Consider the following 19,425-nt stretch of genomic DNA (forward strand, 5'->3'; position numbering starts at 1 on the left):
TCACTAGCACACGACCAACCACATTTCACAAGCACATCCCATGGACGCAGGTTGCGTGACACTACACACAACACATGGTGTCCTGTCTCTTTTCTTTCTTCAAGTAAAAAAAAAGAAAAAAAGAAAAAAAAGAAATGAAATAAAAAGCTCATGGGAGACACCTTTTTTTTTTTCTTTTTTTGGTAAAGCACTCTGCATGACAAGCAACGGGGCTTCGTTTGTTCTTAAATGAGATTCTGCGAGCTGCATCGAAAAGGGCATGATCGTGTTGCTGTAGCTCAATAAATGAGTTGTTGCCTTCCTTGCCTAAATGGGTTCCTAAGCGTTTTAAATTCCTTGTGTCTGTGTTACTTCTGGGGTGTACCTTGGGTGGACGGGATGTCCAAACCGACGCTGGAGTGGTTGGTGGTGGTGGTTTGTACAGATTGTGGGTTTGCGGAGCGTCCCCGCCAGTCACCTGACTGTGTGGTCACTGTTCAAACGCTTCTAGTTTCTGCGTGACGGCTGATGAAACCTTTGTTCCAGGGTTTGGCAGGAAGCTTGAAAGGTGAAAGTAAGAATTCGTGGTGTGAAAGGTTGTGCTTTGTGACATGGACACAACAGGAATGAAGCAAAATATTTGCACGTGCCCTGCCGGGATGGGTTTGCTGGGAACTGTATTTGCCCATGTGAACTTCGAGCCGCGTGCAGGTTCCTTCAACCTTCAGTTGGGCGCAGCAAAGGATTGGTTTAACCTACAGCAGTGCAATTTTTTGACGAAAGGTAAACGCAAGAGCAGACAAAGACAAGTGTTGAGAAGATTAGTGTTTAGGTGGCACTTTTCATTCATCTTGTCTCCATGTCATCCATGCCCAACCTTTTGAACTGAGTGTTGAGATTTGTGCAGCAGCAAGTGCACGGGTTTACTTCTCTTTAATGATTAGCGGCAGATTGCTATCGGGTATGTTAGGTTGTGTTCACTAAGGTCTTGCTAAACTGCATGGAATAACAATAGTGGTATCAGCTGTGTCATCTGGCAATGACTCCTTGAGGTAATCTCAGGTAAGTCTTGTGAAGTAGTGCCAACACAAGGGTTGCATCGCAGATTTATGAGAAGGCTGGCTACCTTTTCGCATTCCTGGAACATAAACTAAATATATAATAATATATAATAAATGTTACATAATAAAATAGGACCAGCAACTACGCCTTAGCTCTGTTTATGTCAATGGCAAGGACCATATGTGGAGATAAAAATGTTACTGAGCAGCTTTTGTTGAAATATCACTTGGACAGTGTGAGAAAAGGATCAAAGTACATCATAAGCTCTGCAATAATTTGTGTGTATGTATAAGGCGCATCCTACAAAGCATGTAAAAATGAACTATTTTCACTTGTTTGGGTCTAGCTAAAATTTCTAGCCCATCTTTTCATCACTTTTTTTTTTTTGTCGCTCAGCAAGACTTTTTCTACTGCAAGGCAGTTGTTCGAAAGGTGTAATTTAGTGCTAGAGTGTGACTTGATATTCCTCTCATTAGCGTTCCTTTTAACCCTTACTAGTTCAAATTTTTAGAATAAAGTTGACATGTTATATTGTGTGTAGTTTTATGACAACAGTCAAGGCAGAATAAAAATTTTCCCACTGGCATTCGTTGGCGATGAATTGGAAAGCTTTTCTCATGAACTTCTTAAAATATGTTGTAAGCAGCATTTGGCTCTTCAGACTTCCCAATTTGCAAACATGATGGCACGAAATAAGACCACAGATTGTTTGGAGACCACTTTTGTGCCACCCAGGGCAGGATGTGTGCAGTTAGGCAGCAGTCTCCAAAAAAATTGAAGTGTAGAGGCTTGACTTCGGCATGATGCGATGCTTTGACATTTTATGAAATTTCACGGAGAGCCACATTTTAAGACTTATGTGGTTATCATTGCCAACTCTCATTTCGTAAAATAGTTTTGTTTTTGCCTGCATCTGATATTTTCTGGGAAAAAAAAAGGGGGATTCCCACAGGAATTATTGGACTAGAAAGGGTTAATCAACCACTGAGCTAACTTGAAGGAAATTTTTTGCATTTAAAAGAAATCTGATTCTAGTGACTGCTGGGAGCAATTCCTTTAGGCAGGGCCTCGAATGTTTAACGAAGAGAAAAACTACCTGGCCAGAATTTGCTCAGTGCCTGTGATATGCTGCCGAGAGTGTGGTTGAGGGTTTAATTAATCAAAGCCAAATGACAAATTAAAAAAAGCTAGTGTACTAAACATTGGTGGGTGCATGAGGAAAAAAAAAGTCAAAATTAACGTGGAGACCTCCACTTTGCATATCTCTCGGCTTCTCTGCTGGCTTGTTAAACGCGGTCATTCAATAATGTGTAAACAGCTTCCAGTAGTGTATATTAAAGAAACATCAAAAGGAATAGGTTACTGTATTGGTAAATTTCCTTTCAACACTACAAAAAAAAAAAGCTTTGACTTAGTGCATGGGATGCATGGTTTATGAAGATGGGGGGGGGGGGGGACTTGAAATAATGGGCTGCCTTGGAAGTTTTCTGTACCAGCTTGCTGTGATGTCATGGATTTTGACAATGTCTCTTCCGGCGTAGTTAATTGTTTATCAGTGAGCAAGGGCTACATTGTATTCAAGAGGAACCCAAGCCAGAACTTTGCAAGTTTTCAGAACGCTTACTGTGCCAGATTGGCCTAAATAGAAAATGAATTGAACTTTGTGATGCCGCGCTGACATAGTGGCCCTGTGGCTTCTGTGCTAAATCCAAAAATGAATGTCGGGCCTCCATTATTATCTAGTAGATGAGCAGCTAAGCACAATTAGGAAATGTTTTAAGAGTTTTGAAAGAATATCGGTACAAAATTATTTAATGTTCCTTGTTAGTGTGCCTTTAAAGGGCCCTTTGCAAGGTTTGTCAATGCAAGCAAACAAAGTGTGTAGACAGGCAGTGACAATCGTGTCTGTGGTTTATAGCACCAATCTATGCAAGCAAGAACAGTTGAAAGTTGAAATGCCACAAGCCCTTTTCGCGGAAGAACCACTCCCCCTGCCAGCAGAGAGACCGTTTCTCTCACCTGCATGCTTTCATGCCTGCAGTGTATTGATAGCCAGCAGCAATGCGAACAATTCTGGAATTTATGTGTAACACAAAGCATGCAGAGCATCCAGAAAGAAAAAAAAAGAAAAGGGCAGGACGTATTCTTTGAAGATGATTATCAACGTTAACATGATTAGCATTCATGTGGTGATGTGTAATTTGGGGATGGCAGCTTCATTATTGGATAGATATTTTAATTACTTTCATGCCACTATGCAGCGTAACTTATCCATTTGGGCACTTACTCGGGCACCCAACTCATCTGTTGGGCCAGCCAGCAGCAGATTGTATATTTGGGCATACACCCAGTGGTTCATCTTGTCTGTTCAGCAAGACGGCGGTCGACACATACCTATTGGTCCAGGCTAATAGACAACTTGGGTTACTGGGAATTTGGGTCACAGTGTGGAGAGGCTGGACAGACGGACGCAAAGTTGCTGACGTGGGCCGAGAATGCTAATCGCATCAACAAGAAAGGTCACTTGCGGGTGCTGGTTGAGTCGAACGGAACCAAGCCCTGTGCTGTGTGGGAGGGCAGCCTACCTCCTCGCACCATAACCTTGCAACACTTCACATGCGTCTGTCTCAGCTGCTGATATGTTTTTAAAATTTTTTTAATGTGAAATGCTCCCTGGATGGTGCTTTAAAACTCCTAGTGTGGAACCATAATTTGTGAAAAATCCGTATGATCGGGGGAGGAGTGCTTTTATTGGACAGAATCTGAAAGCTTTGGCCATGTTAATATTGTAAAGGTCTTGTGTCTGTTGAAAACTTTTTCTAATTTTTTACATCTTCAGCATCATTAGAGATGTACAGGGGCAGAACAGACTCGGAATTTGATTTTTTCAGTGAGTTAAGAGCATCTGTAGATGTGCACCCTAGTGTGCCCTAAATCTATGAAATACTTTAGCTAGAGAAACACAGTTAACTAATTTACTTGCAGTGTGCTTAAGCAGCTCTCATACAGTTGAGAAAGTTTGCACGATTCAAAACAATTCAGCCTGCAGCACAGCCATATACTGATGTCCACAAGCAAGCACCCAGACATCCCTTCCAACACCTTTCTCTAGCACACTGTGGTGACATTTTGGCACAGGCTCAGTCAGAAGCATCGTAGTATGTATGCAACACATCTTAAATATAGTTTTTTCCATTAATGATTACGATGTTGATAACTTGTTTTTGGTGTATACATGAGGCCGAAATGAAAGAATGTTTGTGTGCATAGATTTAGGTGCATGTTGAAGAAAACCCCAGGTGGTTGGTCAAAATTGATCCGAAGACCCCCACTACGGCATGCCTCACAATCAGATTAATTTTTGGCACGTAGGACCCTGGACAGCTTTTTTTTTTTTCGTATTCACTCTGCATGGAAGCAGGGAAGAAATTGATACGAATGGATCTGTTATAGGCATAGGATCCAATACAGGCATTGGATCCGTCACAGGCGCAGGATCCGTACAAGTCAGATAGAAAAGTTTTGAGGAAAAGAAAAAAGACTGAGAAGATGCATACAAAAAGGCTATAATGAAAAACGCATACCATACCTGATAAACTCAAGCAGGCTGGTGACTATTTGTCACTGCCCCAGTTCAAAAGGGATGCCAATAAATCTGCAGGCATTGTTTGGTCTTTATGTCATAAAAAACGTTCCCAACAGGCTTCCATGCTTGACCTAGATGAACATACTGTTTCACAGATTTCAAGAGGCTTGCTATCGCATCCAAACTCTTGTTTCCTATGAAAGGTTAGATTCACTCGGCATGCAATGCTCACGGAGAGGGGCTATGATTATGTCTGGGTTAAGCATTTTATCAAGTTCAATTTCACGGAGTTGTTATATCAATTCTAATTGCACAAGCACAGTTTTAAGCTTTCATGAAAATTTTTGAGAATTTGCAATGTTTAAATGTAAGATATTTGAGGACTCGTGACATTCTCCCAATAATTGCTTGATGTCGTCTTTTGCTATTAAGTGTAACATTTTACTGGGCTGGTTCAACTGGTAATTCACATTTTCTGCATTTCGTATGCGTTCGAGCCTCGTCACGTTGCCCATTGTTCCACTAGCACACCGGAGCGCATATGCCAACAGAATTGAAAACCGAGAAAAAGAACTCGCTGGAACAGTTGTAAGAAGTGGCCAGAGGCAAGTTCAGGCTGACCGAAGTTCCTTGTGCCAGTTTACGCTGGCGCTTGCCAGCACGTGATCTACACTCGAACATTGTCCCAGTGACACATTTGTTTATTAAATGATGCGAGACTTGGAAAAACACTATGCCAGAGGGCCTCCTGTCCCACAAACACAGTAAACCCTAACGACAACGTATGAACTGAAGCCTCCACTTCTACGAAATGTACAGCAGGAGACCAGCTATGGTGCTGCAGCAAAACTTGGCATTTTAGGCAGAGGCTCTTGGTTTGTGCTGGAACTCTGAAATTCACTTTTTCCTGCCAGCTTGCCATTTTAATTTACTACTAGTAGTATCTTGCCTTAATGTTGCAGGTATAAAGTCTTTGTAGACTTGTTCTTTTCGTCTGCAGTGTTTCAAGTGTTAACGCTTTCTGTTCCGTTCTTTTTTTTTTTTTAATGTGAAAAGTTTATGACGTGCATCTGAATGACAAAAGTCACAGAAAAATATGGAAAAAATGCCCACTGGACTTCACGGGATGCATAAAATTGCCCATTGGAGGCACGCAAAAATCACAAGAAAACTTTTGGTAGGGGAGGGGGGCGGGGAGCAGGAGGCACAGATTTGTAAAAATTAGGGGCGGGCTCTTATTTAAAGTTTCGAATATGAATTGAATAGCCTTTGCTATTCAATATGAGAATGTACTGTTCAAAGATGTCAAGTATTTGTCCAGTTTGTATGTTGTAAGGAGCAACAACAGTTCCTGCAGTCTACAGAGAGAAAGGACGTTGCAAGTGGAGACTTGACGATTCTGCTGCAAGAGAGGCACGTTTGTTACACATGTGAAGCAGTTCCAGAGTGAACCCATGGAGGAGATCACTTACGCATAATACCAGTCATTATAAGCACATCTTTCATGCCTTAACAAGCCCACAAATTACCTGTTTCACTTTAGGCGATGCAATCTATAATTTGGCCAATCTCACCGTGTTAGGATTCCTTCAAGACCATGGGTGGTGCTGTAGTCCTGCCCTTGGCTCCATCAGTGAGCACCACTCTCTACTAAATGCATCTGGTGATGTGCTGTTTCTTTGATTCATTAATGATAATGTCATTGTCTTGGTGCTCCACAAACCACCCTTCCTCTGGTTTGCATTTAAAAGCTTCTCAGTTGAGCTAGCATTCTCTTGTTAAAGTAATTAGATGTATCAAATAACATATAAGCCTTATGTTGGCAGACTTCATGGAACTTTTCAAAAGTGGAAATATTCATATTCGAAGGTTGTTTTCTTTAATTTGTATTCGATTTGATTAGAAAATTTTGCTGTTCAAGAAACCCTTGGTGAAGCCACATTGAAAATTAGGTGTTACAATTGGGCGAAGACAAAGGGAGGGAACATGCCTTGAGTACTTGTGAGTTTTCTCCCTACGTCTGTCTGGTTCTAGCACTAAATTTGACGTGAATGAGCACCAGCTTGTTCTGTTCGCCTTCCTTATAACCCTTAATGGCGAGTGAGATGACTTTGTTCAGGAAGAGGGAATTAGGTCACTAGTGCAAGGAGGTCCACCTACAGTGAGAACTCCTACCTAGAAACTAGGGACCACTGGCCTGGGCATGCTTTCATAAAACCTCTGTTATTTTCAAGCATTTCCTTATCAACAGGACTTCAGTCGCCTGCCTCTCATGGTGATGACTGGCATGATAGCGAGACAATTGCCACTGCAATGGCCAGTCGTGCACTGTGCTGATGGACGTCGCCTTGCCTGTTTCCCATCGAAAAGTTTTCAGTTGCCATTTTATGGTCAAGGTCAGCAGGATAAATATGCGTGCGTGCCAAGCCTTCGTGGCTGTCTCCACATTTTCCATCTTTCCTGATGCATTTGGAGTTTTCATGCATTTGCTCCATTTGTGCCAATGTGAAGAGACACCTTTGTTGCTGTGCTCGTCATTGCACTGGAGTTTGGTATCGGCACAGCATCATGAGATCGGTCTGCTATGCCCCTGAATCTATGGTATTGGCTTGCTGGTATTGTTATCTGCGCCAGATGGCGCAATGGATTCTTGCTTCGTTCGGAAAGCAGGGAAGAAATTGATACGAATGGATCCGTTACAGACATTGGATCCGTACAAGGCAGATAGAAAAGTTTTGAGGAAAAGAAAAAAGACCTAGAAGATGTATACAGAAATACTATAATGAAAAACGCATACCATACCAGATTAACTAAAGCAGGCTGGTGACTGTTTGTCACAGCCCCATTTCAAAGGGGACGCCAAGAAATCTGCAGGCATTGTTTGGTCTTCATGTCATAAAAAACGTGGCCAACAGGCTTCCATGCTTGACCTAGACGAACATACTGTTTCACAGATTTCAAGAGGCTTGCTATCGCATCCAAACTCTTTGTTTCCTATGAAAGGTTACATCAGTCATCTGCATATCAACCTTCAGGCTTACTCCTAGACATTGCCAGCTGGCATTGCTAAAGAGAACGATAGCATCTGCAAAAACCAGAGGTTACTGAAATATTATATTTTAACTCTCAGCGTCAACGAAGAAACTGTGCGTTTCCGAATTTGTGTCCCGCCATGCCACTGACATACCCGTATGCTCTCCGCTCTCCAGTCGGATGTGCACAGCAACATGAAGTTGATGAGCTCTGAAGTAGTTCCGTCATATGATTTATTATTCTATCTAGAAGCATATTTTTCTCCCCTCTCCGGGTTTTCTCAGTCTGGGTTTTTGCTAGTGTGTTGCGGAACGCACCCTTTCGTGGGCATGGCTTGTCACGTTAAAAACAAAAAAAAGCTTTTTGTAACTTGCCACATGCATAGCAGACATGTTGCGCTACGTAATGATGTATTGCATATATTTTTACACTGACCACCAAAGCTACTATTTTGAAGTTGAACACAAAGATTTTTGCAAAATATTAGAACTTCAGTTTTTTTTTAGGCTACTGGCTGAACCTCCAAAGCTTCAAATATTTTTTGGCTCTACTATGTCCAGCAGGCTACAATTCTATATTTTTGTGCCTTCTGGATTTCCCTGCATTGCAAGAAATAAATTGTAACTTGGCAATTTCATTTGCTTTTGCCACTGCCAGAAGCACTCGAATTGTTGAAATGTTTGAGAAACTGGCTATTTTGGCAGTTGCACCACTTCATTGTCTTGGCATAAACACCATCTGAATGTCTGGGTCATACAATGTCCCTTTGAAAGAAAGAAGGTATATAAGTACCTTCAAATGTTATTCCTGCTGCGTGTTTATCGGCGCTTTCAAGGCCAGATAGGCAAGAAAAATAAATTTTCGGCAGAATGCTAGAAAATTTTTGGAAGAAAAATAAACGAGGAGAAAGAGTGTTGAACTTCTACAAACGTGGAAATTTTTTCAGCTATATCTGCGATGGTCGAAAAAAGGCGGGTTGATTTGGCATGGAATGATCCAGTCGAGAGTGGCAGCTCCTGGTCTTTGTGCACTGCTACCATGGTGATTCTCCGTGTTCAAATATTTGTGCCATAATGCAAGGTCACCACTCTTTTGTGTGTTCATGCCTACTGACTTACATATATAAAAGTTTTTTGCTTTTTTGACACTCACACTGAGGCGCCATCGCAGAAGTGTGCACATCAGAACGAAACTAAGTAGGATATGCAAAGCGAAAATATAAATGTGAGGACGATACGAAACGTGAACTTTCCATTATTCGTGTCAGTTTCTCTCTCCTGCATAACCGAAACTAAATAGTCATGTTCGTTTTATAACATCAGAGAAAAAGGCCAGAGTCGGGATACGGTACAGCCAAAAAACTCTGCGCTGAAAGGCTTACTTCCCCTTGAGCTTTATGGATGAACACATTCTCCATGTAGATCGTGGAGCTGTGAACATCTTGGCAAAGTTCTATAGTTGTGTGCAGTGCAGAGCTTGCAGATGGAGCATGAAGTTTCTTGCCGTAGAGTTTCCTGCAAAAATTGCTAAACTCTGGCACTAGTCTCCATATGGGAGCTGAAAGCGTGGCAGTGCAGCCATCATGGGAATGATGGTTAGTGCGTGCATTTGTTTCAACTTTGTCCTTCTGGCTTCAAACGACCTTGAGACTTTGAGAACTGGAGGATTTTTCAACAATACGAGGCATAGGCGGAAAGTTTTCATTATTCCGGCAGGGGGGGGGGCGATGGCGGGGGCTCGACCAGCTTTCCGAACCATACTTCAACATACTTCGTATGACCTCGAAGAATTGTGACGGCCTTATATAAAAATTTACAAGACATCATAATAACAGATAATTCAATTTCACAGCCAGAGTCCCCTCCCACCACCAAGAATCTGACGTCTCGGTGGTGTAATCTTCCTTCATGTAATTGTCATATACTTCGCCATCATTAATACCGCTGCGCCTTTTCGGCGAACTGCAGTCTTTATCTCTTTTTATTTTTTTGCTGAGTCCAAGTATAAGCTCTCCTGCGCATCACTGCTGTTGATTCTGATTTCAAGTGAATCTGGCTTGACCTGATTGTGAATTATACAGGTTGCCCCAACTATCATGCACCAAGACTTAAAGAAAGAGCAGTTGAGTTACTCAAAGAAAACCTACTGCATACTGTTTCCAGTACAGTGGAGTAGCCGCCAGTAATTCTTTCGTTCTTGAAAATTAAACAATTGCAATTAATTATCTAATTCGAGAAGTACTGTTCTAATTATCAAAGTGTCAATGAGGCATTTGTAGGCACCCCCAAATGACATCTAACTGCGGTGTTTTCAGCTACATTCTAATTGCATACAATTTTTTTCTGACTGGCAAGGAAACTTTACGAAATATGATAAATACCACGTGAGTGTGCTCCCACCCGCATCATAAAGCAGCGCTCCCAAATAAGCTGATTGAAAGCAACTGCATTGCCTGTAGCAACAAACCCGAAGAGAACGCATCAACTGGATGACGGTACGGAAGGAGCACCAATAGCAGGTTTCGCGGCTTTGCAACTATTTATTCCTCTCGACGTCGCACTTATCAGTCTCTCAAGGCCGACTGATCCCATGGATAACAAAAGCCCCTTGATGAGACTGAAGCGCCACTCTGACCACGCACAAAATGCGAAAAGCAATGCAATAGGCATAGAATGTTTCAAAATCCCTGCTTTGCTCGTACCGCATCAACAGACTCCGCGCACAGCTATATTTCACGCCGGAAACTTGCTTCGGACCAAAGTCAAATTAAAGTGACAGTTTTAGTTTTCATGAGAGTATATGTGTGCTGCAAAAACAGGTTCATGGCATAAAATAGAAGCGAAATAAACAGACCAGGAAGCGACCCATGGGTTGAGAAAAGGCAAAACTGATGTGTTCATTCAAGAAAGTAAATAACCACTTCTAAATTAGCCGAATTGGCAGTCGGGATGCCTGCACAAAAAACAAGCAAAAAGATACATCTGATTTCAGTGTGCCCTCATTATCTTTGAATTTGTAAGTGCCGTTGAACACCAGCTGCTGCTTAAAGCACACGTTCAAATAGGTCTTCTGCAGCTACGCAGCACTGAGTCTGCTTTATCACATCTTCAGTGGTTTTCTTGATGACGGACGCTCGAATTCTACGGCAGACATCAGTTATCCTCGTCTTCAGCTAATCTGATGTCCGTCTCGATCATGTAAACATGATCTTTCACATAACCCCAAAGAAATTGAATTGAATGGTGAGAGGTCAGGTGACCTAGCCGGCCAATTTACAGGCCCGTGACTTCCAATCTATTGTGCATGAAAGTCGCATTCAGCCAGTTTTGTGCTCGGCGTGCTGCTATGTGCTGGTTCTCCATCTTGCTGATACCACAGAAGTGGAAGACGTGACAGTGGGACTTTGCTGAGAAACTCATCCACCACTCTTCAAGGGTTTCGTCCACGTAATGCTGTCCAGTCAGTCTGTGACCAAAGAAGATGGGTCTGATTATAGCACCGGTGTGAATTCTGCACCCCGCCTGTTGCCGATGGCGCTTTACCCAGTGTGCATTGCAGTCACTCCAAGAGTGTGCATTATGCAAATTTACCTGGCCGTTTCTGTGAAAATTGGCTTCATCTGTGCACATGATGTTGCTTGAAAAGTCTGGTGACTCGTAGGTTTCTGTGAGGACCCAATTTGGGAAATCTAGATAAATCTGCAAGTCCCCATGTTCCAAGCATTGGTGCTGGTTAAGGTGGTACGGGTGAAAGGCCATTGTTTAGAACCCTCCAAACTGATGACCTGAAAATTAATACCTGGGCGGCCACGCCCTGCATGCTAGCATAAGGGTTTGAGGCCATAAATGCCAGAACATCCGTGCATAGGCTAGGACTCGAAGATGGAGTCCTCTGCCGCTGTTTCTGGCAGCTGCCGATTTGTCTCAGGTTTTCATAATTTGTGAGATAGTTGATGTGTTTGCTCTACCGCCACACTTTCATGACTGATATATATATTTACGGCCTTACTCTTGTTGCCATGTGCAGCTCCCAAGGCAAAGTTCATGTTTTCCTTCTGCTCATTAGTGAAAGACATGGCGACTGATACGAAACAAAGTGCACCTTTAAACTTTTGCACGAACGTCAATTTGCTTTTGTTGTGATAGAATTTGGGGAAAAAAATAAAAAAGCTAATTGTGCACTTTATCTACGCTAAGACAGCAGCTATCACAGCTTGTTTCCAACTAACACCAAACGCAACATGTTATTTGGCCGAAGTGCGGCAGATAAAACAATAGCGCGGTCACGATGTTTTACAGTGAAGCTGTATGTGACTAGCCTATTCGTCCGTCCGTCCGCCAGTCGCCTGTACACCAAAAATTCCTCCGGCGGCAACCCCATGCGCATGCACGAAAGAATAAAAGCGAAAGAGAGGTGTGCAGTTGGCTGTACCAGTAGTGACGTCGTTGCTCTTTGTCGCAGCCGAGCGGGCGCACAGCAGTTTCTCTCCGGCTAAACCACGCAACGACTTCTGTAATAATAAAGTTCCTCCTCCTCCTCCTTTGGCTCTGAAATGGGTAGGCCACGCGCCATATGTACTCCTGAGGAGCAGGCAGCTTTCTATCAGCAATGCCACGAGCAGAACAGGGAACAAGCTTGTCTGCTCTGTCCTGATGCTGCAGCCCGGGCACAAGAAGAGGCTCATGCAGCCGAGCGCAAGCAGCAACTGTGTACCGAGGATCCGGCAGCCTACCAAGCCGTCGTTTAATGAACCATCAGGATTAACCCAGTGATAAGCACCAGGGCTGCATGTTTCAGCTTCGCTGGTTAACCAGTGCTTGAGCGCTGATTTTTTTCTTTATTTCCTTCAGTTAGCTCTGGCTAACTCGGAAGGAGCCTGTTCGGGGGCGCTGCCTTATGATGTGGGTGGGAGCGCATTCATGTGGTATTTACGATATTTTGCAAGGTTTATTTATCAGTCGGAAAAAATTAGTATGCAATTAGTGCGTCGCTGAAAACACCGCTCGTAGGTATCCCTTGGCAGTGCCTGCAAATGCCTCATTGACACTTTGATAATTATGACAGTATGTCTCCAGTTACATAATTAACTACAATTACCTAATTAAATCTCAGTAACAAAAAAGTTACTGGCAGCTACTCCACTGTACTGGAAACAGCATGCACTAGGTTTTTTTCGAGTAACGCATTGCTTTTTTTTTAAATTCTCGGTGCATGATAGTTAATTGGAATGCCCTCTATATACTTATGATCTTTGCATGCAAGTGATGATGTTTCCATCCCTAATCCATATCTTTAGCTATCCATGCCTATAGAAATAATTTTTAATTGGCTACCTCTATCTCTTTCAAAAATATGACAATCTTTGTCCTGTGTGTATATTGAAATATATTGTGTATGTTTATGGTGTTTACAGTGGAAATTTAAAACAATGTTGAAGTTAGAAAATACAGATGAGGCAGCCGCCGCTGGTACTTCTAAAGTGCTTGTTCTATTGTCAGGATTTGCAGAAATGAAGCCAAAGTATGTATTAAAATTTGTGATCTGCAACAATGAGGCAGTAAGCTATTAGCCACAATAAAATTTTGAGTTGATAAGGTCGGAGCAAGTAAAAATAAATGTCAAATGATATGGGTGACAAAACTCTGGTAATGACATGTTAAGTGGGATGGGGGGGAGCCTTAGCCCCCCCCCTCGAAAACCCTGGAGGGGGCTTGAGCCCAGAGTCCACGTCTTGATACAAGGTGTCCTAACCCACGCCACGGCAACGACGCCCTCTGGGTAACAAATACAGATCTTGAAGGCCATGATTTTGCTGGCTGCATGCAGTGGAAGAGATTGCGGGAGCCGGAGACACTTCTTGGACATCGGGTTTTGAAGACCACCTGTTTGTTGCATTGTAAATACAACAATTTGCTGTGATTATGCATGTCTTCTGAGACTTGTTACCTTCTCTGCATTTGGAAAAATAGGATCACTTCGAAATTATAAAGGCCAATGTGTACTAAACGAATCCACAAGCATGAAGATTGGACAAATGCATATACTAACCATCGTTCCCATGGTAACTGACAACCGCAGCACCCTCCAGTAGTTTCCTCTATTGGGACAGAAGGCTTCTCGTTTCCGCTGTTTGAGCTGCCAGCTGGTGTCAACTTATTTCGAAAGCCCATGGGTGCCAGCCATTGGCTGGTTGTATTTGACAAGTTATGCGTACACGGGCATACTTTCACATCTGCCAGCACAGTGGCAATTTTTAATACATGCTGCCCAGCAACTCGCTACTGTTTTGTTGCTCTCATGCAGCTATGTAAGCCATCTTGAAAGATGCTCATGAATATTTAGTAAGAGGTCCCAGATGGGAACTCCAGCTTTTTGCAGTTAGTAACAGCCGCACACGAGCATACACATCCTCCCTTAGCATTGTGGGCTCGCAATGGCATCAAGTAAAGGTCATCATAAGTTCAATGCCAGAAATGGGGGGGGGGGGAGTACGCAAGGAGCATCGTTACAGACCCCTGCTGAGCAGGAGCAAATGAATCGAAAAGGAGTGGAGGAACGGGACACTTTGCTCCTAATATCTCTGTGCGTATTAGATATGTTCTATGAAATTTATTGGAAATTCCTTGAAAGGCACCGCATGTGTTCCCATCATGTTCCTCAGTTTCAAGAAAAGATGCTTTGGGGCATTTGTAATCCTGGCACCTGACCCTCCACAATTTACTTTTTTGAATACTTCTTGGGAACATATGGTGCATCACATTGGAGAGATTGTCTCCTTGCCTGACGCCCTTAATCGGTATTCTGCCGCTCTTTGTGCGAGGGATTACTGTTGCCATAGGGTCCGGGTATTACCGAAGCTTGAGGAAGAAGTCGCCAGACAAGTGAAAATTGGTTGGGGTGCATCTGGCAGACATTCATAAGCTGTGAATGGCAGAGTAGTGATACCTTTGGAAAGAAAAGCATGTAATTTGCATTCTGCCCATGGTAACCTACAGTGCTAAAACTTGGAGGATAATAACAAAGCTTTCGAAAAATGCTAAAGACTGCTTGAGCCATGCAGTTCCTTACATAAATTACCAGAGGTAACTTTGGTGCTCAGTCCTATGGAAGTAGCAGGCGTGGCTGTTTAGCCATCGTAGGAATTGTGACGGGCAGTACATAGATTTTCCTAGATCTTGCCCTTCTGGATTAGACGGCCATTATGACTTTGCAAATTGTTCATTTTTCAAGAAAAATATTGTGTTACACTTGCAACAGATTGCAAATATTCCTGCATGTCTGCGGATTCTTATTGCCTTCTGCATTTAGAAATGTAGGATTGCCTCAAAAGGTTTGGCTGATAAAGGTAGATGAAGCGTGCTAAATAAAGTCGCAAGCATGACAATCAGACAAATCCATATGCTATCATTCCCATGCAAGCTTAACGATTGTAGTGCCAGGGTTCTCTCTAGTAACTTTAGTAAGAAACGCTATGGCATCAGCGTTGAAAAATGATGCGCAAATTTTGGCGGCACACTGAAGCGAAAAGTAATTTGAGCTGCATTAGTAAATTGCCATTCTACGATACTCAAAAAAAAAAAAAACACCTTGAGAAGTGGCTCGGTAAGCAAGAAACGTCACAAAAACGAAAATCTAGCGGTAGCGCTGCCTTGAACTTGCCGCATCGGTTGGCCATGGCGTATTGGATTTTAAAGGTGCCTGCTCGGGCCCAGTTAAATATTGATTGATAAATCTGGACTATTTGCATTCTAAGAGAGCTAAAGACTGAGCTTGACGAGCTTCGGGAAGCTTATGGAGTTGCAGTGACCCAGATTCAAAGAGCTACTACGATATCTGTGACGTCCCACTAACCCACCATCACTGGGTTTTTGGCTAAAAGAAAAGAAAAATATGTATATAAAAATTGAATTTTTATTTTTGTTTCTCCTTATAATAATCAACCTATTGCTGCAAAATTAATGAAAATGGTGTTTTGAAGTATGGGTTTTACCGCTCTTGACTAATTTATATGTTTGTCTTTAGTGTCCCTTTAAAGGACAGGAAGATGGCACTACTGGCAGGGGTAGCTAATATATTTATTTGGACTAAGGACAGGTCATGTAATGCAGAGAGTAGATGGCTATTGGTTTACTAGAGTAACAAAATACGGGTGGGCCGATCGTACAATTCAATAGTCTCTAATCGCTGTGTACTGGGACAACACAGTTATGTGTGGCAAGCATTCGTTGTAGAGCAAAATTTTGGAACTTGCACTTGGGAAAGTGCCCTCTTCATGTTACGAAGTAAATTGTCACATTTTAAGCACAAGACAAAGTTGCTGAAGAACCTCCTTTCAAACTTCCCCAAGGGGAAGAGAGATGGCGTCACATGTCAAATCGGAAGCAACAAGAATATTTTTCCTTGCCGTTGATTTCTAGCAAAGACATCGCTTGCGCACTGTATCAAATCCCCGTAAATCTGCACAGTGGCAATAACTGCCTCCACTTTACCGTGACCCACGCTGCAGTGAACATGTAAAAAAACTGCACTGTTGTATAGGGAGCTACAGTCCTGAGTGAGTGGGAGTGCTGCTCTGATGTACGCTCAGTGGCACAAGTTCTTGGAAGAAGCTGAATATCTCTGCATCCTAGGCATGCAGTCAGGAATTTATGTCTCCAGTCTTGACTATCAAGTGTAACCAACACATGTTCTGCATTACTGGCTGCAGTCAAAAACTTAAGCAGGAATACACCTTTTTTGCAAAACTTATGCCCTGTGAACTTCTGGCACCAACTGCACATCCCTCAAGTGAAATGCTATAATTTGAGCTCTAAGCATTTGCTGCAGTGTTTTAAAGCCTTTGGAGACTTTGGAGATAACGAGGAGCTTGTGAGCTGCTCATTGTTGCCCACATTGGTAATCTTATTCAGGCCATCAGTGCAAAGCTGCTGAATACACCTGTCACATAGCTCTAGATGGGCGGATCAGAGCATGTCGACATTTTTTAGTTTTGGTTGTTGAGCAGTGTACGTTTGTTGCAGATGGCACTATATAATTATACACTAATTTATGGAGGCTTTGGGGTGCCGATATTGTGGGCTATTGGTATGGGCCAATTAACCGTAGTACCACAACGAATAGCGTTATGGTAGATCCCTATTTGGGACAGTGGTTGTCCAGATAAGTTCACCATTCCACAAGTGCTAACTTGACCACATTTGTGGGCTGTTGGTATGGGCCAATTAACTGTAGTAACTGTATGGCCTTTAAGGAAATAAAATGAAATGAAATGGAACCACAACGAACAGTGTTATGGTCGATTCCCATTTGGGACAGCGGTTGTTGAGACAAGTTTACCATTCCACAAGTGCTAACTTGACATTGCTTCACACAAAATTCAGAAAACGCTAGTGTTTCTGCGCAAAATTATGGCATCTGTGAGCCAAAAGTAGTCTTTAGGCTGTATTGCCGAAATGTTTGCATGCTGCCATCATGCAAGGGGTTTTCGTATGAGCAGTACTCCGGTCAGTTCACTTGCTTTCACATGGTTGTATACACATTTAATGAAGTGTGGCCATGGTAACTTGACATCATTGCACACAAAATTGGGAAACTGTTTGGCTAGCAGCTCAGGAGGGTGATGTCTACGAACCAAAAATAGGATTGTCTTTGAGTCGTGGGAGAATCAGATGCCGAGGGAAAGCACTCATTACTGCGTGGCAGTTTTAGTTTCTAAGCTGGAAGTGGGTTGCAGATGGCACAAGTACTGCCACCTGCTTTGAAAGCTGGCCAGCTGTGCTTACATTGGGACATGGTGAATGTTGTGCTGAAGAATGGCTCAGAAATGGTTTCACTGTTTTCTTGTGTTTCTTTGTGCAATATGCCTTGCAACACTAGTACCACTACCACCACCTGCTCCAGTGTTGGCTTGAACATTCTTGGGGAGATGTGCAAGCATGCTTCTGGGAAGTCACTTGCATGCATTTTTTTCCTTACAGCCGGACAAAGATTCAAAGGGTAACAAGTGTCATGCCAGGTTTCACCTGCCCAAGGGTGTGTCATTAGCATACCCTGTGTAAGCAGGTGGGCCAGAGCAAATAAACAGGTTTATGCTGTTAAGCCTCAAAGTCCCTATGACATTGAAATTTACGTCTTTGGGAAGGTTGAGGAAGGATCCCTTCAACAACCTTTTTTCTTAAGGCGAATTATTTGGTAAGAAATAAGTCGCCTGCCACAGGCAGTGACATTCGACCACTTCGTATGCATTACTTGGAGGGCTGGATGTTACATGTGTAATGTTCTAGTCTATCAATTCCTCAGTAGTAGTAGAAAACTTTATTATTTGGTTACTTCCAGAGAATGAAGCTCTTAGTCCAGTGACTCATTCTGCCATGAACTCATTTTCAAAAGGCTTGCAGATACCTTGATATTTAGCCATACATCTGCAGCTTGCGTCCTGTTTAAAGGACGGGGAAGTTGGTGTTCATTGCAGGTCAACTCAGTCTATATTATTTTACCTAGCTGATTGCATTTTAGAACCGAAAAAAAAAAAAAAAGGGAGAACAAGCATCTCAGAATGTCCACCAAATAAATTCAAGCCCAGAAGTATATACAAGGATGAAATTCTATTATGAGACTTAATAACCAAAAAGTGCAGAGGCTGTACAACAGCAGATGAGATTAGACAAGCCTTTGGATCAGGCCAATGGGTAATTGTCCCAACCTTGCTCTTGCATCTATAACTTTCTATCTGCTTCTTTTTTTTAACCATCTCTTGCCAAGTTTAGGAATTGAAAACAGAAAAGTTTGATGCACTGATCATGTTGCGACGATCTTGGCTGAAATGTATTATATCAATAGATGACACGACAACAGCTGAAAGCTGAAGGGACATACCCTGTGCCCTTCTTCTCGAAGGAGCCACTCTCCCTGACAGCACAGATGATGTCGTACACACTAAAAACAGTTTACATCCTCCAGGGCATATCTTTGTCCCACAACAACAAATGGCATATGTCTTGCTTGCATTTCCTTTCTTGAAAACAGCGCACTTGCTATTTTCCTGTCAGGAATGCTATGTCATGCTAATAATGTACACCCGGCCACAAAAGTTTACGGACCACGGCATCTCAGAAAACCTTTAATTCCAAAGCAGCCTGTAGCAGCAGCCAGTAAAACTGTATGCGACAATGTTTTTAGCATATTATAGTTGAGGCCTGAAATGCAAATACCATGCTGCGTGGTGAGGTTGCCGAGATATTCAGCTTTTTCTCAGATTTCATGGTCCGTAATATTTTGAGGTCGGGTGTACATGTCATTCGTCACCTAGAAGTACTGGGCAGTCAGCATTAAAGAAAGCACAGGTGTGTAGGATAGGCAACGATTATTGTTGGGGGACAAAGGTGCACTCTAAAGGGTGCCAACTAGTTTTATAGTGCAGCCATGGTGTTTTGCATGGGAGATGTAATGCCCGCGGCGCACAAAGAGCCAGCAGCAATAGAAAGGACTTTTTCGATGTGGAGCCTACAAAAATTTGTCTGGGAAGGCTCCAGACAATAAATAAAGAATGGAGGCAAAAATCGTGATGTAAACGTCGTGTGATCCCTTGGCTTCTCAATGAAATGCAGGAGAGGAAGTTCAGTCATGGTCACCTGTTGAGGCAGTGGGAGGCAGGTTATACTGTGTACAGGGTAGCTCACCTCCTAGTACCATGGCTTCGCAACATTCGTTAGCTTCTATCTCAGCTGCTGAACACATTTTAAACATCCCTGTGCTAGTGTGGCTCC

General features: G+C 42.7%; 1 protein-coding gene across 2 annotated transcripts in view; it reads left to right on the top strand.

The window, feature by feature from the left end:
• su(f) (cleavage stimulation factor subunit su(f)) overlaps window positions 1-19,425 on the top strand; it is an 84,084-nt gene that overhangs the window by 16,087 nt on the left and 48,572 nt on the right. The window lies entirely within an intron of this gene.

Source organism: Dermacentor variabilis, chromosome 11, assembly GCF_050947875.1.
Source record: "Dermacentor variabilis isolate Ectoservices chromosome 11, ASM5094787v1, whole genome shotgun sequence".
NCBI classification, from domain to species: Eukaryota; Metazoa; Arthropoda; class Arachnida; order Ixodida; family Ixodidae; genus Dermacentor; species Dermacentor variabilis.